We start from the raw sequence: 25,850 nt of genomic DNA, 5'->3' as shown, positions 1-25,850 counted from the left end.
TCTGAGGTATGTACATTGGCTGAACACCAAGGAAGCCTAAGGAGACCGTGTGGTGTGAGGAGAGATCTCACTGGGACCAGATGGGGCAGGAGTGGATGCTCAGACACGTCCACTGAACACCCGGGACAAAGTTGTCTCCCGGACATCTCAACAGAAAGGACCCCATGTCCTGAGGGAGCAGTGACAGAATTGGTCTCCTGACCATGGGCACAGATGTCAGTGGGGCCTCCAGCAACCTGGTGAAGAAAACCCATAGATCCAGTCAGCTCAGACTTAGGGGCCAGTTGGAGGCCACAGAGCCACCTTCCCACCAATAGTCACTATGGCCACCTGCTCCTTCCACCCGAAACACCATCCTGGGGAGGAGTATGGAAATGGAATTCTGAAAATGGAGTTAAAGCTAAAGGAATGTTTACAATGATTGGGAAAGGCTGGAAGAGAGAGAGAGAGAGAGAGAGAGAGAGAGAGAGAGAGAGAGAAGCTGTTAAGTGGGGATATCCCATAAGGAAGATCACATCAGTGATGAACAAAATAAAGATCTTTCATTTCTCCTGCTGAACAGAGTTGCATCGTGATCTGCTACACACACACACACACACACACACACACACACACACACACACACACACAATACCTACTTATGATGATGGTCACTCACTTACATACAGGGTATCTAACCAATCCAGGTTTTAATTTCCCAGGGACTGGCAAATATATACCACATAGGGCTTTTGAAAATGCTTTGACAAAACAAAGCAGCATAAAATGATAAAAGTGGACGACTTGTCTGAACTATACAAGAGACCAGACAGCAATATAAAATACTATAGAGTCAGCATTTCTGAAGAATGTGCGGTTTGCTCTCTTGGCATGAGGGGGGCCCAAGCACCTCCCTACAAAACCTCTTATCGAAGCTTGGAGCTTCCGGATAAAGAGTTAGTGGTCACTGGCTTCTTTGCAATGAAATTATTAAATAGTTGTGTAACTCAGATAAGACCTCCAGGTTGAATAATAACTTTCACACAATGTCCTCAGGTGGCTGTTGAACAGGGTGCTATGTTGTTGTCAAGTCTCTCTGAGCACAGGAAATAGGGCGACGCCAGATCTGAGGGTTCGAGGACCGAGGGGAGAATACAGCTGAGCATCACGTGGGCTCCATCCCAGCGTGAGAAATAATTTAGAGCCTCCTGGGAGCTGCGTTTTCCTAAACCTGCATAGAAGGCCACCCTGTGCATACTCCACTCCCCAGCACCGCACTGGCCCGTAGGCAGCATGTCTGTGATCAGAGCCTCCCTGGGATGTCGGTTTTGTCTGTGACGTGCCGTCCTGCTCCTCTCACCCTCTCTCCCACTGGGGGCAACTTGGTATAAACACGGGTGACCCCCGGGTGGTCAGTGACACTTTGCAGTTGCTGTGTTTGCCCCTACACAGGAGCGAGTCTCAGCAGAGGGTGTGTTTCCTTGGGAATTTTGGGGAGTTGATCTCACCTAGAAAATGAAAAGCTTTCTGTGAATGGTGACACTGACTTCAGACCCCAGGTTCCCTGCAGCACGTGGGGCACCCTGTCTCCTGGGGTCACAGCGCCCCAGATCCACAGGGCCACTTCCTGTGTTCTTTCCCAGGGCGGGGCCTGTAGTCTGGACCTTCTGTTTCTTAGAGGCGCTGGTCAGCTGGGCTGGGGAACATGGGGGTCTGGGACGATGAGGGTCAAAACCAGGGATCTCAAAGCACAAGGGCCTTGGTGCCCAGAGGGATGGCATGCTGAGAGTCTGGGTGTCTTCTCCTTGCACAGCAGTGACTGCTGGGCTGGAGGTCCCCTGGGTTTTGCTTAAGATCTGGAGAGGCTGAGCCCAGCAGGTCCAGGAGGACATGACAGCTGGCACTGCAGACCCCTCCTCTGTTTCTGTAGACCTCACCTGGCTGCTCCAGGACCCTGAGGAAGGCCCTTCCCGATGACACAGCTCTGCGGGGGGCCTGCCTGGTGCTGCTGCCTCTCCTGTGTGTGGGGGTGACCCTGGGAAGTCTCAGGTCACTCCCTCCAGGACTTGATTCTCCTCTGTCTGCTCCTCATCAAGCGACCCTCCCCTGTGACATCATAAAGATGTGACTCAGTGTTGTGAGGGACAGAGGTGATGAGGCCAACTTTCCTAGTCACAGTGCCTGTGCTCTGTTCCTTAAATACACCTGTGGATGCCCATCAGTGTCCAGATGGAAATTCAGCCACCAACCTGGACACCTCTGATTTTTGGAGACCAACCTTTCAAGAAGCCTCACCCACCATCTTATCCACAACATCGATGTTTTTTGTTTTTGTTGTTGTTGTTTGTTTTAGGGGATTTGCGTCTGTAGACTTAGGGCTTTCAGGTTTGTTTTTTATTAATTTATTGTGTTTACATAGATTCTAATGTCATACGTGTTTCCCAGTACATCCCCCGTCTCTTTCCCCTAACTCCCTCCCCCCTTTCTTCCAGGATTGCTTTTCTGCTCTCATCCCATCCTATCACCCTATCACCCCCTTTCCCTCTGTCGCTTTCCTTCTGGATGCTTTGATTCTGCCTCTGTCTCTATTCTGCTCCTCAGTTCATATTGTTCGTCGGATTCCTCATATGAATGAAGTCATATGATATTTTTTTTTATCTGCCTGGCTTATTTCATTTAACATAATAGTTTCCAGTTCCATCCATGTTATCACAAAAAAATATTTTCTTCTTTTTCATGGCCCCATAGTATTCCATTGTGTATATGTACCACAGCTTTTTAATCCACTCATCCATTGACGGACACTTGGGCTGTCTCCAGATCTTGGCTATTGTAAACAATGCTGTCATAAACATGGGGAGGGGATTCTTCTTTTAAGTCATTGATGTGGTGTTTTGGGGATATATTTCTAAAAATGAGATGGCTGGGTCAAAAGGCAGTTCCATTTTTAATTTTTTGAGGAATCTCCATACTGTTTTCCACAGTGGCTGCACCAGTCTGCATTCCCACCAGCAGTGCAGGAGGGTTCCCTTTTCTCCACATCCTCGCCAGCACTTATTGTGTTGTTTTGTTGATGAGCGCCATTCTGACTGGTGTGAGGTGATATCTCATTGTGGTTTTAATTTGTATTTCTCTAATGATTAGCGCTGTTGAGCATTTTTTCATATGCTTATTGGTCATCTGTATGTCCTCTTTGAAAAAGTGTCTATTCATTTCTTTTGCCCATTTTTTTTTTATTGGACTGTTTATCTTCCTGGTATTGAGTTTTACAAGTTCTTTATAAATTTTGGTTATTAACCCCTTATCAGACGTATTGTTGAATATGTTTTTCCATTGTGTGGTCTGCCTTTTTATTTTGTTCATATTGTCTTTAGCTGTGCAAAAGCTTTTTAGTTTGATATAGTTCCATTTGTTTATCCTGTCCTTTATTTCCCTTGAACATGGAGATAAATCAGCAAATATATTGCTGCGAGTTATGTCGGAGAGCTTATTGCCTATGTTTTCCTCTAGGATGCTTATAGTTTCATGAATTACATTTAAGTCTTTTATGCATTTTGAGTTTATTTTTGTGAATGGTGTGAGTTGTTGGTCTAGTTTCATTTTTTTTGCAGGTAGCTGACCAATTTTCCCAACACCATTTGTTAAAGAGACTGTTTTTACTCCATTGTATGCTCTTACCTTCTTTGTCAAATATCAATTGTCCATAAAGGTGCGGGTTTATTTCTGGGTTCTCTGCTCTGTTCCATTGATCTATATGCCTGTTCTTATGCCAGTATCAAGCTGTTTTGAGTACAATGGCCTTGTAGTATAACTTGATGTCCGGAAGTGTGATACCACCCACTTTATTCTTCTTTCTCTAGATTGCTGAGGCTATTTGTGTTCTTTTTTGGTTCCATAAGAATTTTTGGAATATTTGTTCTATATCTTTGAAGTATGTCCTTGGTATTTTAATAGAAATTGCATTGAATTTATAAATTGCTTTGGGTAATATAGACATTTTTTTTTGTATTTTTCTGAAGCTGGAAACAGGGAGGCAGTCAGACAGACTCCCGCATGCACCCACTGGGATCCACCCGGCATGCCCACCAGGGGGCAATGCTCTGCCCATCCGGGGCGTCGTTCTGTCGCGACCAGAGCCACTCTAGCACCTGAGGCAGAGGCCACGAAGCCATCCCCAGCGCCCGGGCCATCTTTGCTCCAATGGAGCCTTGGCTGCGGGAAGGGAAGAAGGAGACAGAGAGGAAGGAGAGGGGGAGGGGTAGAGAAACAGATGGGAGCTTCTCCTGTGTGTGCTGGCTGGGAATTGAACCCGGGACTTCCACACGCCAGGCCGACGCTCTACCACTGAGCCAACTGGCCAGGGCCTGATATAGACATTTTAATGATGTGTATTCTTCCTAGCTAGGAACACAGTATATGCTTCCACTTCTTTGTATCTTCCTTGATTTCTTTTATCAATGTTTTATAATTTTCCGAGTACAAGTTTTCACCTCCTTGGTTAAATTTACTCCTATGCATTTTATTTATTTTTTTGTTGCAATAGTGAAGGAGATTGTTTTCTTAATTTCTCTTTCAGAGAGATCATTGTTGGTGTATAAAAATGCCTCTGATTTCTGAGTATTAATTTTATATCCTGCCACTTTGCTGAATTCATTTATCAGGTCCAGTAGCTTTTTGACTGCGACTTTAGGGTTTTCTAGGTACAGTATCATATCATCAGCAAATAATGATAGTTTTATTTCTTTTCCAATTTGAATGCCTTTTATTTCTTCTTCTTGTCTGATTGCTGTGGCTAAGACTTCCAGAACTATATTTAATAAGAGTGGTGAAAGGCCCCCCCCCCTGCCTTGTTCCTGATCTTAAGGGGATTGCTTTTAACTTTTGCCCATTGAGTATGATGTTGGCTGTGGGCCTGTCGTAGATAGCCTTTATCGTGTTGAGGTATGTTCCCTGTATTCCCACTTTGCTGAGAGTTTTGATCATAAATGGATGCTGGATTTTATTGAATGCTTTTTTGCATCTATTGATATTATCATGTGGTTTTTCTCCTTCCTTTTGTTTATGTGATGAATCACATTGATTGATTTGGGAATATTGTACCTGCCTTGCCTCCCCAAAATAAATCCCACTTGATCATGCTGTATGATTTTTTTCATGTATTGCTGAATCTGATTTGCTAATATTGTGTTGAGAATTATAGCGTCTAAACTCATCAGGTATATTGGCCTATAGTTTTCTTTCTTTGTGTTGTCTTAGCCTGGTTTAGGAATCAGAATTATGGTCGCCTCATAAAAAGAGCTTGGAAGATTTCCCTCCTCTTGAATTTTTAAATAGCTTGAGAAGGATAGGAGTTAGTTGTTCATTGAATGTTTGGTAGAATTCACCTCTGAAGCCATCTGGCCTAGGGCTTTTGTTTGCTGGGAGTTTTTTGATAACTGTTTCGATCTCATTTGTTGTAATCGGTCTATTTAGGTTTTCTGATTCTTCCGGATTGATTTTTGAAAGATTACATTTTTCAAGGAATTTGTCCATTTCACCTAGGTTGTCTAATTTTTTGACATACAGTTCTTCATAGTATTTTCTTATAATCCTTTGTATTTCTGCCGTGTTCGTTGTTACTTCTCCACCCTTATTTCTAATTTTATTTATTTGAGTCCTTTCTCTTTTTTCCTTGGTGAGTCTGGCTAAGGGTTCATCAATCTTGTTTACTTTTTCAAAGAACCAGCTCTTGGTTTCATTGATCCTCTGTATTGTTTTTCAGTCTCTATGTCATTTATTTCTGCTCTGATTTTTATTATTTACTTTCTTCTACTTCCTCTAGGCTTTACTTGCTATTCTTTTTCTAGTTCTTTTAGTTGCAGGATTAGGTTTGTTTTTTTTTAGCTTTTTCTAGCTTCTTAAGGTATGCCTGTAATGCTATGAACTTCCCTCTCAGGACATATTTTGAGTTGTTGTATGCTCATTTTCATTTGTTTGAAGGAAATTTTTTATTTCTTCCTTGATCTCATTGTTGACCCAGTCATTGTTTAATAAGATGCTGTTTAGTTTCCAAGTATTTGAGTGTTTTTCAGTTTTCCTATTGTAGTTGATTTCTAGATTAATGCCTTTGTGGTCAGAGAAGATGCTTGATATTGTTTCAATCTTCTTAAATTTGTTGAGACTCGTTTTATGCCCTAATATGTGGTCTATCCTAGAGAATGTACCATGAGCACTTGAAAAGAATATATATTCTGCTGCTTTAATGTGGAAGGTTCTGAAAATATCTATTAAATCTAGTTGATCTAATGTATCCTTAATACTGTTGTTTGTTAATTTTCTTTCTTGAGGATCTATCCATTGATGTTAGTGGGATATTGAAATTCCCTACTACAATAGTATGGCTGTTGATCTCTCCATTTATGTCCATTAAAATCAGCTTTATATATCATATTTAGTTGCTCCTATATTAGGTGCATAGAAATTTATAATGGTTATCTCTTCCTGTTGGATTGGTCCTTTTATTATTATGTAGTGATCTACTTTATCCCTTACTATAGTCTTTGTTTTAAAGTCTATTTTGTCAGATATAAGTATTGCTACCCCAGCTTTTTTTTTCATTTCCATTTGCATGAAATATTTTTTTTCCATTCTTTTACTTTCAGTCTATGTGTATCTTTTGTTTAGAGGTGCGTCTCCTATAGACAGTATATGTACAGGTTCTGTTTTCTTATCCATTCAGCTACCCTATGTCTTTTGATTGGAGCATTTAATCCATTTACATTTAAGGTTATTATTGATATGTAGTTGTTTATTGCCATTTTATTCTTTAAAGTTATATTCCTCTTTCACTATATTCTTTTCCACCTTTGTTCTGTTTTACAACAGGCCCCTTAACATTTCTTGCAGCACTGGTTTGGTTGTGATGAATTCTTTGATTTTTTTTTTTTTTTTTTTTTTTTTTGTCTAGGAAGCTTTTTATTTCTTCTTCAGTTTTAAATGAAAGCCTTGCTGGATAAAGAAGTCTTGGTTGTAGGCTCTTCTTCTTCATTACTTTAAATATGTCTTGCTATTCCCTTCTGGCCTCAAATGTTTCTATTGAGAAGTCAGATGTCATCCTTATGGGGGCTCCTTTGTAGGTGATAGCCTTTTTTTCTCTAGCAGCTTATAATATTTTCTCTTATCTCTTAGCTTTGGTATTTTAATTATGATGTATCTTGGTGTAGACTTTTTTTTTTGGATTTCTCTTTAATGGAATTCTCTGTGCTTCTTGACTTGTGTGACTATTTTCTGCATCAATTTAGGGAAGTTTTCAGCTATGATTTCATTGAACAAGGTCTCTAACCCTTGTTCTTTCTCATCTTCTTTAGGAACCCCTATGATGTGGATATTGTTTCTCTTTAGGTTGTCACAGAGCTCTCTTAGAGTTTCCTCAGATTTTTTCAGTCTCTTTTTGCTGCTCTGCTTCCATGCTTTTACTTTTCTTGTCCTCTAAGTCACTGATTCAATCCTCTACTTATCCAGCCTGCTTTTAATTCCTTCCAGTGTAGTCTTCATTTCTGATATTGTGTTTGTCATTTCTGTCCAGTTCTTTTTTATGATTTCCGTGTCTTTTTTGATGCTTTCAATTTCTTTATTGAAGTGTTCATTAAGTCCATTCATTGTAGCATTGAGATCTTTAAGCATCCTAAAAATCATTATTTTATACTCTGCATCCAATAATTTGATTACTTCTGATTCATCCAAGACTTTATCATAGAATTTATCTTGTTGAAGTATATGACTTATGCTTCTCTGCCTACCCATTATTCTCTATGTCTTGTAGGCTTCTTCCAGCTGTCTGGGGTTCTTAGTTTTGAAACAACAGAAACCAGCTGGGAGGGAGGGGAAGTGGGAAGATTGCAGCCCTGGATCACAGGACACAGAGGGGACCAGAGACAAGGGCATTTTGCCTGAGCAGGGAGTCTCCTGACCTGGAGAGGGACAGATGAAGTATCTTTCCAATGTGGCACTCACTTCTCTGTGCAGCCCTGCTAAAAACAGAAGTGTTTGGAGAATTTTATAAATTCCCTTTTGCATGGGAGAAACTGAAACATGCCTAAGGCAATGTGTGGTTTGGTAACAGTGAGGCTGTGAGGATCAGATGACAAACTAATAAGTTTCCTTGCCACACTGTCTATGTAGTTGTCTGTGTATCTACGTATCTCTATAAGTATCTGTTCAAGTCTATGCATCTATGTGTCTAGATATCTATGTAAGTATCTACATATTGATGTGTATATCTACCTATGTATATATGTGTCTAAGTATCTGTGTAACTATCTCACTGTAATTATAATCTATGTAATTATCTATTTATAATATTCTATTTATCATCTATCTATCTATCTATCTATCTATCTATCTATGTATATCTATTGATGTCTATCTCTGATGAATTAATACACTTGGGGTTTCATCTGGACATAAGTTCAGATGGGTTATAAAATGTCTTAGTAGAAATACCTTCCAGAAACCAAGGCATCTTTTGGCCGGAACAGAAGAGCTACAGTTGGGTCTGCAAGCAAGCCAGATCACTTCCTGTGAGGCCGTGGACATGAGTCCTGTGATGTGGTTCCTGCACACTTCCTGACCTGCAGGGCGCTGTCCTCTCACACTCAGAACAACAGGACAGACAGTGAGCAGCCGACCATGGCCTCCAATCCCACCACCCTCTTGGGCCTCGATGAGTAAGAACAGAGGGGCAGGGGTGTAGGTATGGCATAGGAGAACTCTGGCCATGGTCCATGTCCTTCTTCCGTGCAGCCTCTAGAACAGGACCTGCTGGGCCCTGGAGGAACGTCAGCCGTGCGGGCCCAGTCCACTCTGGGTGAGCTGGGCCTAAGCCTGCAGTGAAGTGTTCAGGGCCTCCATCCTGTTGTAGATCGTAGAAAGAGGACATGTCAATCACAGAAAGGACAAGGGGATATCTGGGTGGGAGGAGCCTGGGGACCTGTGTGGAGCCCACTGTAGGGGAAAAAGGCCTCCACTGGGAGCCATGTTGGTGAAGGTGGTTTGGAGATTATGATGGCAAAGTTTTCCCTACAGTACACTGACCTTAACCCCATTTAGGGAAATTGGGTGGTGGGTGGCTTTCTCACTGGGGCTTTTCTTTCAGGGCTCAGCCTGAGCCAGGTGACCCACAAATGGGACAGTGACTCATTTGTACACTATTTCACCCACTCCCCTCAGTGGTTTCCAGGCTGGACACCATGGTTCTCCCAGCAGCAGGCCTCATGTGCAGGGGAGAGGGCTAGTTTGGATGATGTGGAGCGGGTTCTGCATTTGAGTCTCTTGAAAACAACAGGAAGTAGAGACCCTGGGGCATTCTGGGACCAGACTCTGTCCTGGGGACCTACTGCAAACATTCCATTTGGCTGAGCCTGGCTGGGTTGCTCAGGACCAGGGATCTTGAGGTATGAGCAGCTACTCTGTGTATGAGGCCAGACCCAGGGCTGCAACATGTAGATGGGACCAGGATCCAGCCTGAAAACCCTGGTCTGTCCATGGGGGTCATTTACCTACTGCAGTCACGGAAGGAACATTGGTCAGCATGAGTGTCTATGCTGAGGTGTTTGTGGGAAATCTCAAGTATTCTGATACAAACTCATGTTATTTTATTTTATTTTATATTTATTTATTTATTTATTTTCTGAAGTGAGTAGCAGGGAGGCAAGGACAGACTCTCACATGCGCCCAAATGGGATCCCCCAGCATGCCCACCAGGGGGCGATGCTCTGCCCATCTGAGGCGCCGCTCCTTTGCAACTGGAGCCATTCTAGCACCTGAGGTGGAGGCCATGGGGCTGTCCTCAGCACCCAGACCAACTTTGCTCCAATGGAGCCTTAAGTGCGGGAGAGAAAGAGAGAAATAGATTGAAAGTAGAGGGGTAGGGGTGGAGAAGCAGATGGGCGCTTCTCCTATGTGCCCTTGCCGGGAATTGAACCTGGCACTTTACACACTGAGCTGATGTTCTACTGCTGAGCCAACCATCCAGGGTCCAAACTCATCTTATTTTAATACTGAACTATAATTCACATAAAACATTGCATGAGTTTAAGTTGTATGATGTGTTGATTTGTGGCATTACAAATGCCATATAATTGCATTTGCTGCACTGAGGTGCACAAGCACCTTCCCCACCCCTGGCTCTGCCTTTTCCGCCAGCACCCCGTGGGTGCCCAACATTGCCCCAACCCCAGAGCCAGCTCCCATGGCCTCAATCCTGCCTGTTCAATCCCTTTAGGATTTAACGTTAGCTGATGGGTCACCCTACCCTCTCCTTTGGCCACTGCCCCTGTGAGTACCATGGGAAGAGCACTCATTTGAGGAGATCACCAATGAACTCGGTACCTTGCTGGGAATTTCATGTAGAGCATGACATTGAATACTTGGAGGGAGATGTTAGAATCCCCAGTTTAAATACGAGGGCCTGTCAGCATAAAGTGGTTTTGTACCATGCCCAAGAACAGACGGGTTTTTTTTTGTGGAGGTTGAAATGACGTGGGTGTCAGTTGGTTGCACACATCCACGCTCTGCCTTGTCCTGCAGATTAATGTGAGGTGCACACACAAGGGGTTCATACTGAGAGGAGTTCAGCATCCTCTGAGCATGGTGGGGTAGGGGGGGTAATATTTCTGGAGGCTGAGTCCCTCCCGTCTCATTAGCAGGAAACATGAGAAGGACTATAGAGCTCTTCCCAACTGCGTGAGGACACTGATTTAGCAACCACAAGGCGGGCCCCGGCTAACACATCCTGCCCAGAGGCTTCAGGCTCCTTACCCACCAGCTCCAGGATGGTGAAGGCTGCAGGGACTGACCATGTCCCACTCCCCCCCCCTGCTGGGTCTCGGTGAGTCATGGAATGGAGGGACAGCATCTCAGGCAGAGAGGCAGCGGTAGATTAGGGAGGCATCTGGGTCCCCGCTCTGTTCTTACTCCAGCCTGGGTGACTGTGGTACCAAGGTGAGTAACATGGTCTCTTCTGGGAGTCTGTTCCTTCAGCTCTGGCCCTGACCTATGTCTGCCCATGGAAGGTTCAGTCCTGGGTGCAGGTACCTGGTTAGGGGACAGGTTCAGCCTGAGCACCTGATTGCAAGGGAGTGTGTGTGGGAGATTTGTCTTTCAATCAGAGCAAGAAGAAGGGTTGTGTCAGAGGTAACACTGAGGAGGGTGCTTTGGAAATTCTCAGAAGCTGAGCCCGCTGCTCCCATCAGGGCCCCTGTGAGCAGCCCCATGAGGACACTGGGCACTGGGCGCTTTTCTCACGAGACCTTCTCTTCCAGTGCTCTGTCTGGGCCACATGATCCACATGCAAGAGGGTGAGTTTAACATTCTGCCTTCTATTTCTTTTCTATTATTATTAAATGAGAGGAGGTGATGCACAGACGGACTCCTGAATGTGCCACAACTGGGATCCACCCAGCAAACTCCTTGCCAGGTGATGCTCTGCCCATCAGAGGCCTCTGCTCTGGTTTTTTTTTTTTTTTTTTATTCATTTTAGAGAGGAGAGAGAGAGACAGAGAGAGACAGAGAGGAGAGAGAGAAGGGGGGAGGAGCTGGAAGCATCAACTCCCATATGTGCCTTGACCAGGCAAGCCCAGGGTTTCGAACCGGCGACCTCAGCATTTCCAGGTCGACGCTTTATCCACTGCGCCACCACAGGTCAGGCCCACTGCTCTGTTTTTTGACAACCAAACTATTTTTAACACCTGAAGCCAGGCTATGGAGCCATCCTCAGCACCTGGGACCAACTTGCTTAAATCATTCAAGCCATGGCTGAGGGAGGAGAAGAGAGAAACGGGGGTGGTAGAGAAGCAGATGGTCAATTCTCCCGTGGGCCCTGACCAGAAATTGATCCTGGGAATTCCACACGCTGGCCAACCTCTCTACCTCTGAGCAAACCGGCCAGGATCGAGTCTACCATTTTTTAATTTAGGTTTTCTTTTACATTTTATTTTCAGAGGAAATATTAATTTCCCTAAGCATTGTATCACATTAATTTTCAATCAGAAAGAGTTCCACAGCTCTCTGTGTCAGGACATGTCTGCGCTCACGCTGTCTGTCTCACTCATTGTCAGAATCCCAGCCTATCTCTGACAGAAACCATTTCCCCTCAACCCCGACCTCCTCCAGGGCTGATGTCTCCTGTTGCTAGGATTGGCTAACTGACACTTGGCCGTCCGGTCTCAGCTCAGCGCCTCTCCCCTCTGATCCCAGATGAGGTCAGCTCACCCTCCATCTGTCCTTTGATCCCACTCACCCCAGGGTGCATGTCACAGCGTGTGGCTGTGGGTTTGCACAGTTTCCTCATCAGCCCTGTGCTCCCTCTGAACCTGAAACAGAGGAAGGGGGACCCTATGTGAGTGTCTCGTGTGTGTGGAGCCAATGGCACAGGGAGGGAGTCTGCACACGGACAGACAGGAGCTAAGGTACGGATGAAGAGTGACTGGATGAGTGACCGATTGTGTCAGTGGTGACCCTGGGCCAGCGCCGGCCTCTGTCAGGAACGGCATAACTGGGACGCCATCGTCCTAGTTCAGGGCACAAACCAGCTCTTCCCCCCGCCCAGCCTAGAGAGACTCATGGGGTCTCAGGAGCCTCAGAGACAAGGAAACGAAAATAGGATGAGAGGAAGGTAGAAAATGCAGAAGGAACCAGAAATGAGGGACCCACAGGGACATGCCTTGAAGTCGGGGGTCCTCACTCACAGGGTCCGTGAGCAGGTCTGGGCTGGAGCTCCAGCACAGCCCCCTGGACTTCCAGTGGAGCCTGTGGCCCCCATGAGTCCCCACACCCTCCCCAGCTACCCCTCTGACCTGGCCCAGATCACTGCCCCCCTCTCAGAGCCCTGCTTCCTGTTCCCTCGATGACCTGCTTATCCTCATCCTCTGTCTCCCTCCCAACCCTCTTTGTCCCTTAAACATGGCCGTGGGCAGGGGAGACAGGCCTGGGGACTCAGCCTGCCTGAGACCTCCCATGTCACCCTGAGAAAAACCCAAGATGTGACCATGACTGAGAATCCTTGTGTCAGTGGGGAAATTCCTCTGCAGTGATGAGAATTCAGGCACCTGGAGTGGGCGTGGGGTGGTCTTTGTGGGAGAGGGAGGTGGAAATGTTCTCAGACTGGGTTATGGTTGATGGCTGCACAGCTCTGTAAGTTGTTAAAGACAATGACTTGCGCACTTAAACCAGGGGACTGTGAGGTGGGTGATGGCCTCATAGTGGGCCCTGAAACCCTGCTCTGCTTCCTCCCAGGGGTCCTGCCTACACCCTCTATTATAGCTGAGCCAGGGTCTGTGATACCCCGGGGACGGCTTGTGACCATCGTGTGATGGGGCCTCACTCGGGCTGACGTGTTCCGTCCGGAGGACATGGATAGAATGCTTACTCAGGAGGATGAGAAAATTGAGTATCCACATGTATCACAGTGGAGAGAAGCCAGATTACTCATCCCCTCCGTGACTGAGGACACTGCTGGGCCTTATCGCTGCCTCTATCATTTATGTGGAACACACACCTGGTCTCCGTGCAGTGAGCCCCTGGAGCTGAAGGTGACAGGTGAGGACGTGTCAACTCTGCCCTCAGTTTTGCCGCAGGTCCCTGCACCCTGTCCCAGCTCTGTCTCTGTCCTCAGGCTCCCTCATGCTGTCCCCCAGCCCTATGATTTCTTGCCCTCTGCACAGGTAATCCTCAGCCTTCCCACCTGGCTTAGGGCTCCAGAGTCCTGGTCCTCTCAGGACCCCAGGGTGACATGGATACTAGCCCAGCCTCAGAGTGGACACAGAGCTGTCCTGGTGGGCTGGATGGGGGGTGGGCTTTCAGAGACCAGGTGGGGACAGACCCCATTCAAGGAGACATGTGTTCTTTCACTCAGGATGGTGTTAAATATTCTCTCCATGCGCCAGACTCTGTGGGCCACAGGCAACGTGTCCCCTGTGTATGTTTAATCTTTTTTGGCCAAGTCATGTGGTCCTGGAGTCCCTGCCCAGGGCTGGACCGCACTTTTAAAGTTTTGGGTGGTGAAGCTGTCTTTCCCCTGTGTGTGTTCAACCCCTGAGATTTCTGAACTCAGGGTCCATTGGGGATGACGATACTCGAACCCCTTTCCATGTCCTCTGGGGCCTCTGAGGAGCTGCTCCCTGCTGCTCTGTGAGGTCAGTGGGGGCATGGTGTTGGGAGGGGAGAATATGCAACACCTCCCACCGCCGCCAGAAGAAGGGAGCAGGGGCTCTCCTTGTGTTCTGCCCCTCCCATTTCTCAGGTGTCTCAGGAATGTCATCTGGAGCTTAGTGATGGCCTGTTGTGGCCTGTGGGTGGACACTCAGGGTGGAAAGGGCCCAGGCTGAGTGGGACCCACCCCAGACAACCCCCACAGGCATCAGCCCTTCTCCTGCCCTGTTCACAGGAGCCCCCGGAGTCACCGGGTCCACCCCCATCACACACACAAAGCCTGTCTCCTCAGCTGGTGAGTAGAGACCTCAGCGTGGAGAGGTTTGGGGACCTTTGTGCTGAGGACTGAGCTCCCAGGTTCAGCCCTCTGTCCTGGGCTGGATCAGAGACTGAAGACCACAGCAGGGGGCTGCCACTCACAGAGCATCCCTAATATTCATGACTGTGACATCACTGGCCTAAGTGCCAGGCTCTGTGAAAGCATTTGATGCTGCATCAGCCCGTGAGGAGGGTGCTCCTCTCACCTCTAAGAGACCCGCTTTTGTAATCTGTGGAAACAGAGCTAAAGTTTTTTCCCTAAGGACACAAGGTTATTGAAGGAACAGAACTAGCCCAGGGTGACCAGAACCCACACTTCAGTTTGTCCACCGCTCTGCACCGCCCCCTTGTGGGCAGGGCCCTACCTTACATGATAGAGGGACAACAGGACAGAGGGAAAGAGAGGGATAGCTCATCTTCAGATCTCATACACTAGGGGAGAAGGGACCTCATAATGTTTATACCTGGACAGCGACTGAGCCCCCTAGACGAGAAGAGAGCCCTTTGCGAGGGTCCTGAACACAACGCTGTTGAGGGGACACAGGAGAGAGGTCACCACACAAGGGCATGGGCTTAAATCTGTTCCTGCGGCACAGGAACAGCAGACAAGCTCTTATTACCATTGAGCAAATATTCCCATTGCTTCGTCTGCAGCAGCGCCCACCGGCGGGGGCTTGATGCACACGGGGAAGGATTAGAAATGGTTCCTGTCCTCCCAACTCTAATGGGGAGAATTGGAATGAACAAAAAATGTATATATGTCTATATGTGCAAATATAAATATGTAATTTACATTGTAAAGTTTCAGGCCTATAGTTTATGTTATTGTATATGTTTATTCTGCACATTCAATACAATTAATATAGTAAATACATTACTATATCACTACAAATAAATATAGAGTATATTATTATCATGACATTATTATATCATGTATTACTAAAATTGATACATGCAAATGTAAATAAAATTTTGCACAATATATGATATAATAAAATGTATAATTGATATACACTGTATATATATCATACATAGTATACATAGCTTATATAGTATGTTCTTTTAGATTTCTATTTTAAACATTTACATTATTTAAAGTATACATATATGTTATTACATATTTTAAATATAAAGTTACATTTACTACAATTACCTTATAATCACATAATTTATTGTAAATGTTATTCATATCTCATGTTATTAATATTGCATACATACAATTTTAAATTATGGCAGATGTTCTAGAGGGGAGCACAGACAGCTGTGTGTAGAAACGCGGGTGGGGTCCTGGATCATGGATCAGCAACATGTGTGGAGGGGAGGCGCTCTGGGCAGTGAGGTTTCCTGCTTTCTTAAGGAATAATGAGGATTTAGCCTCTGAGAAGGGCGGGGGCGCTGTTACAGAAGAAGGAACACAGGGATCACTGTCCTGGACGGGGAGGAGCTCCTAGGCCTCAGCATGACCGCCTGTGAAATGGGCAGTAATGCACAACATGCGCAGTAAAGATAAATGGTTAAGGCCATGAAGGATATACAGCGCATGCGTCAAGGTCAGACTGTGGCTGGTGCTCCATCAACTTGCCCGCTAACAACAGTTTTCCAGGCAACACGGGAACGTGGGGGCTTGGCGTCCTCCCTCCAGCAGGGCCGTTCCACCCCCTCAGGGGCTGTGTGAGAAACAAGCAGTGAGAGATGGGATGCCTGCACTTGGGTGGGGACACAGAAGGAGGCCAGCACTCCCTGTCCCCCTGTTCCCCGGTGTCTCTCTCCACAAGGGGCATCAGGAAGGGAGGCCGGTGCTGCCCTGGACGAGCTCCTGCAGGAAGGAAACGGGTGCCTCTGCGCCACCCGGTGAGCAGGTTATTGACCACATGACCGCTGAGCCCTTGCAGGGTGGGCAGTGCAGCTGAGGATCTAACTTTTAAATTTATTTAACTTCAGTATCAATGGATACAGTAACACGTGGTTACTAATTTGGTCAGGACAATGTAGGTTACTTCCATCCACGAAGAAAGGTCTAGGGGAGCAGGTGAGGGCCCCGGAGTGAGGGAGACCCCTGTGTGGGGACCCGGAGAGTCAGCCTCCTCTGTCCAGCTCTGACCTTTGAGGCATGTCCTCCTGATTTCTCATCCTAGGAAACACATGGACGCAGTTACAGGGTAGTAATAATGGCGATGAATGATGGGAACAGAGGACCTAACCTGGGGCGTGCCTCTTGGGGAAGGGAGGAAGTGAGGGCTTCAGTGTTGGTCATTCAACGTCTCGTAGACAGAGGATGTCAGCACTCAGGACCCTGGTGCTGTGAAATGGGGATAGTGGTTCCCGTGCTGCAGGAAGACTAGTCACATGAGAGCTTTCATATCAGTATGAACATGACAACACCCAGAGTACGCATAGTATGCAGTAGGTGCTCCATAAATGCACGCTGCCAATACTGTGCTTCCCTGCTCCCCAGGCCTGCTGAAAGTGTATGTAACATTATCATTGGGGTCTCAGGGACAGGGTGGGGTGATGGAGAAGGCTGTTCTGGGGTGCTGGGAGGATGGCTTCCATCCTAACTCACACCCTGACTATCTTCAGGGACCCCCCACAGCAAGGGTGAGGAGCAGAGGCCCCAGAAGAGGTGAGTTCACCCCCAGGAGTGACATGTAGACACCATCCCATGTCTCTGCCTCCAGGTATCCCCTTCTGGCCCGACCCCCAATCTCACTTGTTCTTTGTCCACAGGCTCAGCCCAGCTGTTGACATCACAGAGAGCACACCTGGTGAGGGGATAAGGAGAGGGAACAGCATGGGACAGGGGAAACAGGCATTCAGTACCCTTCAGGAAGCAATGGGGTGGGGATGTTCAGGAACACTATAGGATGTTGTAGATGGGGTAAGACATAATCTGAACCTCTGAGTAAGAGGCAGATTTGCCTTCCAAGGTCCACCCCAAGAAACTGACCACTGTTCTCTTCCCTCCACCAATGTGGCCACAAGTGATGAACTTCCTGAGAAAAACATGGAGACGCATAGCCCAGTAAATCCTTGTATTAGTCACCAACTGCTGTGTAACAAACTACCCCAGATTTAACAGCTCCACAATATTATCTGTTTCTTGGGTCAAGAATTTGGAAGCAGATTAGCTGGTGGTTGTGGCTCACAGCATCTCCTGAGGTTGCCGTCATGATCACTGAGGCTGCATTCATCAGAAGGCTGGGCTGGGGCTGCAAGGTCCCCTTGCAAGTTGGTGCCCCACAGGGTTGTGTGCAGGGGCCTCAGGCCCTCCTCATGTGGGCTTCTCCATGGCTGCTGCCTCCTTCAGACGGCGGGGTCCCAGAGAGGGAAGGGCAAAGGCTACAGTGTCTTTTGTGTATTCTCAATGGATGTGACATGCCCTCACATTCCATGTTCCACTGTTCACAGAGACCAACTCTGATTTTATGTCGGAGGGGACTACACAATGGAGACAGGGGAGGTGGGATCACAGGGGCCACATGGAAACTGGCTGTCACAGTCTTTCCTTCCTACAGCCCCTCCCCTCACTGTCCACCACTCTAACTTACCCTGAGTCTCTCCCTCAGAGCACTGCTGCAGGAGACGCCCGGGAGGTGACCTATGCCCAGCTGGACAAGCAGACCTCACACTGAGAAGACCTTGAGCCGTGTCCCCACAGTCCCTGGAGCTCACAGCTGATTCCAGCATGTACGCAGCCCTCGCCAGACGCTGACTTCGGGACCACCTGGCCTCTGTGCCTACAGACACAGGAAGTCAGAAGTCAGTCTATTTGGAGGACTTCCCTATGGAATCACCCCTGTCCTAAAAGACATCTAATCAATTCTCCTGGAAGTTAGAGCTGCAGTCTGGGGACCCTACTCAACATATAGGAGGATCATTAACCAGGTGGCCCCTCCTACAGTCCACCAGCGCCTTGGAGACTGCTATAACACTTGTTTCCAAAACCCACCTGTAGGCACCTGGCTGTTTCCAGGGACCCAGCTACAGTGGCCCAGCGGTTTCCAGAGACCCAGCTATAGGTGTCCAGCAGTTTCTTGATACTGAGCTGTACTTGCTGGGTTGTTGCTGGACACCCAGCTACAGATGCACAGTCACCCTGCTGATTCCATACATGTCCTGTCAATCCCAACTTCCCCAGAGACTGTTTGAACTGTCTTCTTAGCTAACTCTGAGGCTTTCCTAGCGCCAAGTTCTTGAACTTGAATCTGGACTCTATTGATGCAGCTGATAGCTAAGTTCCCGTTTCCTGATTCCTGCTTCTCCTTGTTCATCAATAAATGTTATCAGAGACCCAACAATGGCAGCCCTGTGTGACAAGCTGGGGCACACAGGGACTATCCCAGTCTCTGCCTCCACAGTGCTCAAAACATACTGAGAAAACAGAAAGAAAAGGCATTGATGTTTTCTGATGTGAGTGGTTGTCAGGGATGGGTGAAGAGACTTCTAAGGGGACGTCTGTCTAGATGAAGGTGCAGAGCGTACATCTACCCACCCACATGCATGCACAGGCTCCTGGATGCACAAATGCACACACACACACACACACACACACACACACGCACACACACACACGTGCATGGACACACGTGTGGACCGGGCAAAGGTATGGTGATGCTGTGATTGCACAGGACGGTGCCTCAGCTGAGAGCCCACTCTGAGGACATGTCTGTCCCCACATCCCTGGTTCATCCTTATTGGACTCCACACAGTGGTGTCCATTCTCTAAACACAGTAGGACCCGTCCAGCTCTCCATCATTGTCCTTGATCTGACCCTTGTCCCCTCACCTGGGTAATCCCTTCCAAGTGTGGGACTGGGGTCTGTTCTTCCCAATAAGTCTGCACTGCCTCCTCCCCTAAAGTGAGAGTATAGGCTTCCTGTCGCTGCTGTAACAGATGGCACATAGTGGCTTCAAAGAACACAACTTATTTCTTACAGGTCAGGATGCTTATAAAGGTGTTCCTGTAAGAGAGTTAGTGATTGCTGGCTAGTTTGAGATCAAATTATTTAATAGTCGCGTAACTGAAATAAGACCTCCAGTTTGAACAATAAATATCACAAAAGTTTCTCAAGTGGCTTGTTGAACAAGAAACTATGTTGTTGTCAGGTCTCTCCAAGAGCAGAAAATAAGGCAATGCCAGCTCTGAGGCTGTGTGGACCGAGGAGAGAACACAGCTGAGCATCACGTGGGCTCCGTCTCCAAAGTTGAGTCCATCTCTGGACAACAGAGTGAATTAAGGAGACATTATTTGGTGGGAGAGAAGCTGCACCAATTATTTCTCTCATCTTTCAAGCACATGGATCATTTTTTCCTCCCCAACATGAGAAATAATTCAGAGCCTCCTGTGAGCTGCATTTTTCCTAAACCCCCACCGAGGTCTTCCTGACGCCCATCTGCGTCCATCCCATGACTCACGTCTGCAGCGCGTCTGTGAGCACAGCGCTGTCTTGGATGTTTGCTTTGTCTGTAACCTCCTTCCTCTAACCCATAGAGATGTGTGACCACCTGGAGGTCAGGGACACTTCGCAGTTGCCGTGTTTGTGCCCACACAGGGGCGAGTCTCAGCAGAGGGTGTGTTTCCTTGGGAATTTTGGAGAGTTGACCTCACCTAGAAAGAGAAAGGCTTTCTGTGGATGGTGACTCTGACCACAGACCCTGTTTCCCTGTAGCTCGTGGGCGATACTGTCCAATGTGGCCACAGTGCCCCGGATCCAGAGGGTCACTTCCTGTATTCTTTCCCAGGGCGGAGCCCGTAGTTGGGACCTTCTGTTTCTTAGACGTGATGACTCAGCTTGGCTGGGGAACATGGGGGTCTGAGATGATGGGGTCAAGGCCAGGGATCTCAAAGCACAAGGACCTTAGTGCCGGGGGGTGGGGGTGGTGACACACACTGAGAGTCTGGGTCTCTTCTCCTTGCACAGCAGTGACCGCTGGGCTGCGTCTCCTCTCAGTTGAATGAAAGTCTAGACAGAGCCACAGGTCTGTGCCCTTGGGGAGGCTGAGCCCCATCTGACCCAGGAGTATGTGAGAGCTGGCATTGCAGACCCGTCCTCCATCTCTCTCAGACCTCACCTGGCTGCCCTGGGACTGAGGAAGGCCCTTCCCGATGACCCCAGCTCTGCAGGGAGCCTGCCTGGTGCTGAGGCCTCAGCAGCTACTCTGAGGGCTGTGATCCTGAGAAGTCTCAGGTCTCTCCCTCCAGGGCCTGATTCTCCTTTGTCTCCTCCTCATGGGGCTGCCCTCCCCTGTGACTCAGTGCTGTGAGGGACGGAGGAAATGAGCCCACCTTCCCTAGTCACAGTGCCTGTGCGCTGGGCCATGAATGGACCCAGGAGTCCTCACTGGGGTCCAGATGGAAATCCAGCCACCAGTTTAAACTCTCCTGATTCTTTACAGACCAACCTCCCAAGAAGCCCCACCAACTAACGGTTCCATAACGTAAGAGTTTCTTTAGTGAATTTCCTTCTGTAGACTTAGAGGTTCTCAGTTTCAAAATAATAGAAACCAGCTGGGAGGCAGCAAAAGTGTGCAGAGTGTAGCCCGGGGTCACAGGACACAGAGGGGCCCAGGGACCAGGGCATCGTGCCTGAGCAGGGAGTCACCTGCCCTGGAGAGCATGAGAGGGACAAGCTGAGTGTCCTTGCAATGGCCACTCACCTCTCTGGGCAGCCCCACTAATAATATACAAGTGTTTGGAGAGTTTTATAAATTCCTATTTGCATGTGAGAAACTGAAGCATTTGCAAAGAAATGTGTGGTTTAGTAAGAGTCTCCCTGTGGGCACTGGAAGCCAAGGCCATGAGTTTCCCTGTCATACTGTTATAAAGTACTGTTCCGCCGGGCTTATGTCGAGACACCAAGTCCAAATGAATTTTTAAGGAGTTTTATTAAAGGGGAGATTTATTAAATGTGCTGGTTGCATATGACTAACATGGGGCAATCTGACCCAAATCGTGCGCATTGGGCACACCCCTGAGGCAGGTTATATACCTTTGCTCACATACCGGTTGGCGGGAAAAGGAGGAGGAGGAAGGGACACAATTCATTAGTAAGCTTATAACATTTGTCCATAGGATTTATAAAAAAACATTTCTACATATTAAAACTTATAAGGTAACACCATAGCAAAAAATGTTGTTCTACATATAAAAAGATATTCCTAAATTTTCTGGTGTTCATTAGCCATTTCTTTGTTTAGAGGTATATACATTAATTACATGTTTTCAGGAGTGGGGGTAGTTTCCATGGGGCCAGGGGATAAATGCCTGACCTGTGAATGGCCCATCAAATAGAAAAAGAGGAAAAGGAAAAGGTTTTCTTAATCTCTCTCTCCCTGCACCTGGCTAGCTATTTACCTGCTTTCCTACAGGTGTGAGGGAAGGGAGGGAATCCAAGTCTCCCTTTCCGTCTTCATTTACAACACAATGCTATCAGCCATCCTGAGTTGGTGAATCATACAAGTATAAAAATCATTTCTACAGAATTTCTCTGTATGCCTAGCTCAAATTAATAAAATGCCCTTTCAGCTTCCTAGTAGAAGGGAGTTTCCTACACAGTATGTTTCTGTAAGCCAGGAAACATTCACATTTCTTTCTCTTAATTCTCTACAGAAAAGAGGGGACAAGAAACTCAACTATTTTCCCTAAAATATTAATATTAATTTTCTATTCTTTGGTACTTTACCACAATACAGTCTGTATTTATGTGTGCCTCTAAGTATCTATCTAGGTATCTATATGTCTATCTATGTATCTTTGTATCTATCTAAGTATCTTTTCAAGTCTGTATATCTGTGTGTTTACATGTCTATGTAAGTATCTATCTATGTATTTATCTAGTCTGTTCCAGTACCTGTTTATGTATCTATATATTTAAGTTTCTATATAACTATGCCTATATTCATTTGTGTATCTGTAGCTATGTAACTATGAATTTGTGAATCTATGTAACTTCTTATATATCTATATGTGAGGTTGGTTGGCAATGGGGGAAGGTCATGACAGGAGTCAGACCAGGGAACTTTGGCTGGCACCGCCCACACCCATGCCTGCCAAAGGAGACTTCCCAGGAGCACTTGGAAAAGAGCGACTGTCCGTCAGCCAGTGAGATTTCGCCACATCATATCAACTCGTCTTCACCATATAAACTTGCATTTACCCCCAAATGGGAAAATCCACGCGACTTCTCTGGCCCCAGTCTCGCGAACCAGAGAACCTTGTCAGGAAGCGCCCTGAATAAATCTTTATTATTCCACACTTTGTGGCTATGCCCTTCTTTCTTCCTGGAGGGGGGGAATACCTTACACTATGTATCTGAGTATGTATGTATGTATGTATGTATGTATGGGTGTATCTATCTATCATCTATCTATCTATCTATCTATCTATCTATCTATCTATCTATCTATCTATCTATCTATCTATCTATCTATCATCTGCCTGCCTATGTATCTATCCATCCATCCCTATCTATCTCTGATGAATTAATACTCTGGGTTTCATTTGGACAGAAGTTCAGACGGGTTATGAAATATCTCAGTAAAAATGCCTTCTGGAAACCCAGGTCTCTCTGCCCCAATAGCGGAAGCTAGAGTTGGGCCTGGGAACTGCCTGCCTCCCTTCCTGTGAGAGTATAAAAATGAGCCCCATGACGTGGCCCCTTCACACTTGCTGACCTGCAGGGCCCTGTCCTCCCACCCACAGGACTAGGACAGAGCAGTCTGTGAGAGGGCAGCCATGTCCCCAATCCCACCACACTGCTGGGCCTTGCTGAGTTAGAACACAGGGGCAAGAGCACAGGGACAAAAGGGGTGGGACTGAGGTTGTGGTCCAGTTTCTCCTCGGTCCCTCCACTAGCCCAGGACCTGATGTCCCCTGTGGAGAGAGTCAGCCATGCAGGCCCTGCCAACTCTGGGTCACCTGGTCCTAATCCTCCAGTGGAGGGACCAGGGCCTATAACCTGTTCTAGATCTTGGGATAGTGACAAGTCAGACACAGAAAGGCCAACAAAGGTCAAGTTGGAAGGTGTCTGGAGGTTTGTCTGGTAGCTACTATACAGGAAGAAGCTACCTGCTGGGAGCCATGTTGCTGAGGGGGGTTTGAAGATTAAGGTGGCAACGTTTTCTCTACAGGACACTGACCTGGACCCCCGTTTAGGGAAATGGGGTGGTGGGTGGCTTTCTCACTAGAGCTTCCCTTGCAGGGCTCACCTCCTCCAGGTGACCCACACATGGGACAGTGAGGCATTTCTACAGGATTCCTAGGCCCTGCCTCCCAAGGGCAGCTCAGACAGGAGTCCAGTGGATTCTGAGAGTGATCAAACCCTGATTTATACCATAGAATGTCCCTCCTGACTGTCCCCTGACAGCTGCAAACACCACAGGATGTCAGCACGGATTTCCAGTCTCCTCAGGCCCAGTATATGCAGAACTGGACCCCGGTTCCCACAAACTGTGACCTGACTTTTCTCTTCACTCTCCTTTTTTCTAGGTGAAGGAGATCAGTTCAGGCCCAGGAAACAAGGTCATTTTAATTTTCCTTAAGTTGCCTACACATCACTCTATCCCAGAACCCTGTTCCTGTCACCCCACATGTACTCACCTGTCCTCAGGTGTGTCCACGTCCCTGCTGAGTGCTGTCCCCTGAGCTGAGGTCCATCAGCTCTCAGGCCCACAGCAGGTATTGGGACCTCCAATGGAGTCTCGCTGCGGGCCCCGCCCCATTCTCTCCTGCAGGTGAATTTAGAAGAAAACAAGTCTCATGACTTTATGTCCCAGCTGAAATATTCAACTGGTTGAATTGAAGTTACATCAGATCCCTGATCAAAGTATTTTCTCAGGCTGTGTCTGCCTCTGGCCACACCCTGCCCTGCCCCATCTGACACCCTTATTGCTGGACAAGTTGATCTCTTTCAGTTTCTTTCTTTTTTTTTTTTTTTGTATTTTTCTGAAGCTGGAAACGGGGAGAGACAGTCAGACAGACTCCCGACCGGGATCCACACGGCACGCCCACCAGGGGCGATGCTCTGCCCACCAGGGGGCGATGCTCTGCCTCTCAGGGGCGTCGCTCTGTCACGACCAGAGCCACTCTAGCGCCTGGGGCAGAGGCCAAGGAGCCATCCCCAGCGCCCGGACCATCTTTGCTCCAATGGAGCCTCGGCTGCGGGAGGGGAAGAGAGAGACAGAGAGGAAGGAGAGGGGGAGGGGTGGAGAAGCAGATGGGCGCCTCTCCTGTGTGCCCTGGCTGGGAATCGAACCCGGGACTTCTGCACGCCAGGCCGACGCTCTACCACTGAGCCAACCGGCCAGGGCCAATCTCAGTTTCTCAGACTCCCTGCACTCACCCTGCACTCAGGACTGTCTCACACGCTGAGCTCTCCTGTCCCACACCTCAGCCTCCTCTGATCTGCTCAGCTGAGCAACGTCCTACGTGTTTGTCACATCTCAGAATAAACTTCGGTTCCCCAAATGGAATCAGTCTCCATAGTCTGTGCTGTCGTCATATCTGCGGGTGCTCATCCCAGGGCTGTCAGACCCCCGTTCTTTCTCCTCCCTGCATGTGATCCCCCAACATCACTTCCTGTAACAGAGAGCATCTCAGCAGTTTGTTTCTGCCTGTCACAGGATGCCACTTCCCTCATTCTGTTCCACAACTTAAGCTCATGGACACAGCACCAAAGTCACCTCTTTTTGTTTTTTCTTAAGTGAGAAGTGGGGAGGCAGAGAGATAGACTCTTGCATTTGCACCAACTGGAGATTCACCTGGCAAGACCTTTACCGAGCAATGCTCTGCCCATCTGGGGCGTTGCTCCTTTCCTCAGCAGCTGATCTACTTTAGTGCCTGAGGCAATCCATGAAGCCATTTTCAGTGCCCAGGGTCAACTTTCTCCAAGAGAGCCATGGCTGTGGGAGGGGAGAGAAAGATAAAGAGAGAAGTGAGATGGGAAGGGGAGGAGAAGCAGATGGTTGCTTCTCTTTTATACCCTAACTGGAAATCAAACATGGGACATCCACACTCTGGGCTGACACTCTACCCCTGAGCCAACCGGCCAGGGCCCTAAAGTCATCTCTTGATGCAAGAAGGCTGCCAGGGCTCCAGCCATTGCATGTGTTTGGATGCTTGGTGGCAGAGAAAGACAGATGTAGTAAAGGGCCTCCAGGCCTAATCACTACCTTTAATGGTGCTTTCCTGGGACTGTCGCCAGCAGGATTCCTTCCATCTCATTGTCACGGACATGGTCATAGGGCTGCTGTTCAGATTTGATCCTGGGGGTACAGGTATTGTTTTTTTGTTACATGGGAACCTCAGCCTGGCTAAGAAGTGAGGCTCTGATTCAAATGAGGATGTAGAGTGCAGATGTTGTAGAAGT

General features: G+C 47.5%; 1 protein-coding gene and 1 pseudogene across 2 annotated transcripts in view; both read left to right on the top strand.

Annotated features, from left to right (window-relative positions):
• The window catches only part of LOC136399362 (leukocyte immunoglobulin-like receptor subfamily A member 5), a 429,345-nt gene that overhangs the window by 134,498 nt on the left and 268,997 nt on the right, over nt 1–25,850 (top strand). The gene's annotated exons all lie outside the window — the stretch shown is intronic.
• Nucleotides 10,257–18,748, top strand: LOC136397142 (leukocyte-associated immunoglobulin-like receptor 1; annotated as a pseudogene).

Source organism: Saccopteryx leptura, chromosome 3, assembly GCF_036850995.1.
Source record: "Saccopteryx leptura isolate mSacLep1 chromosome 3, mSacLep1_pri_phased_curated, whole genome shotgun sequence".
Classification (NCBI taxonomy): domain Eukaryota; kingdom Metazoa; phylum Chordata; class Mammalia; order Chiroptera; family Emballonuridae; genus Saccopteryx; species Saccopteryx leptura.
This window is presented reverse-complemented; position numbering and strand designations above follow the sequence as displayed.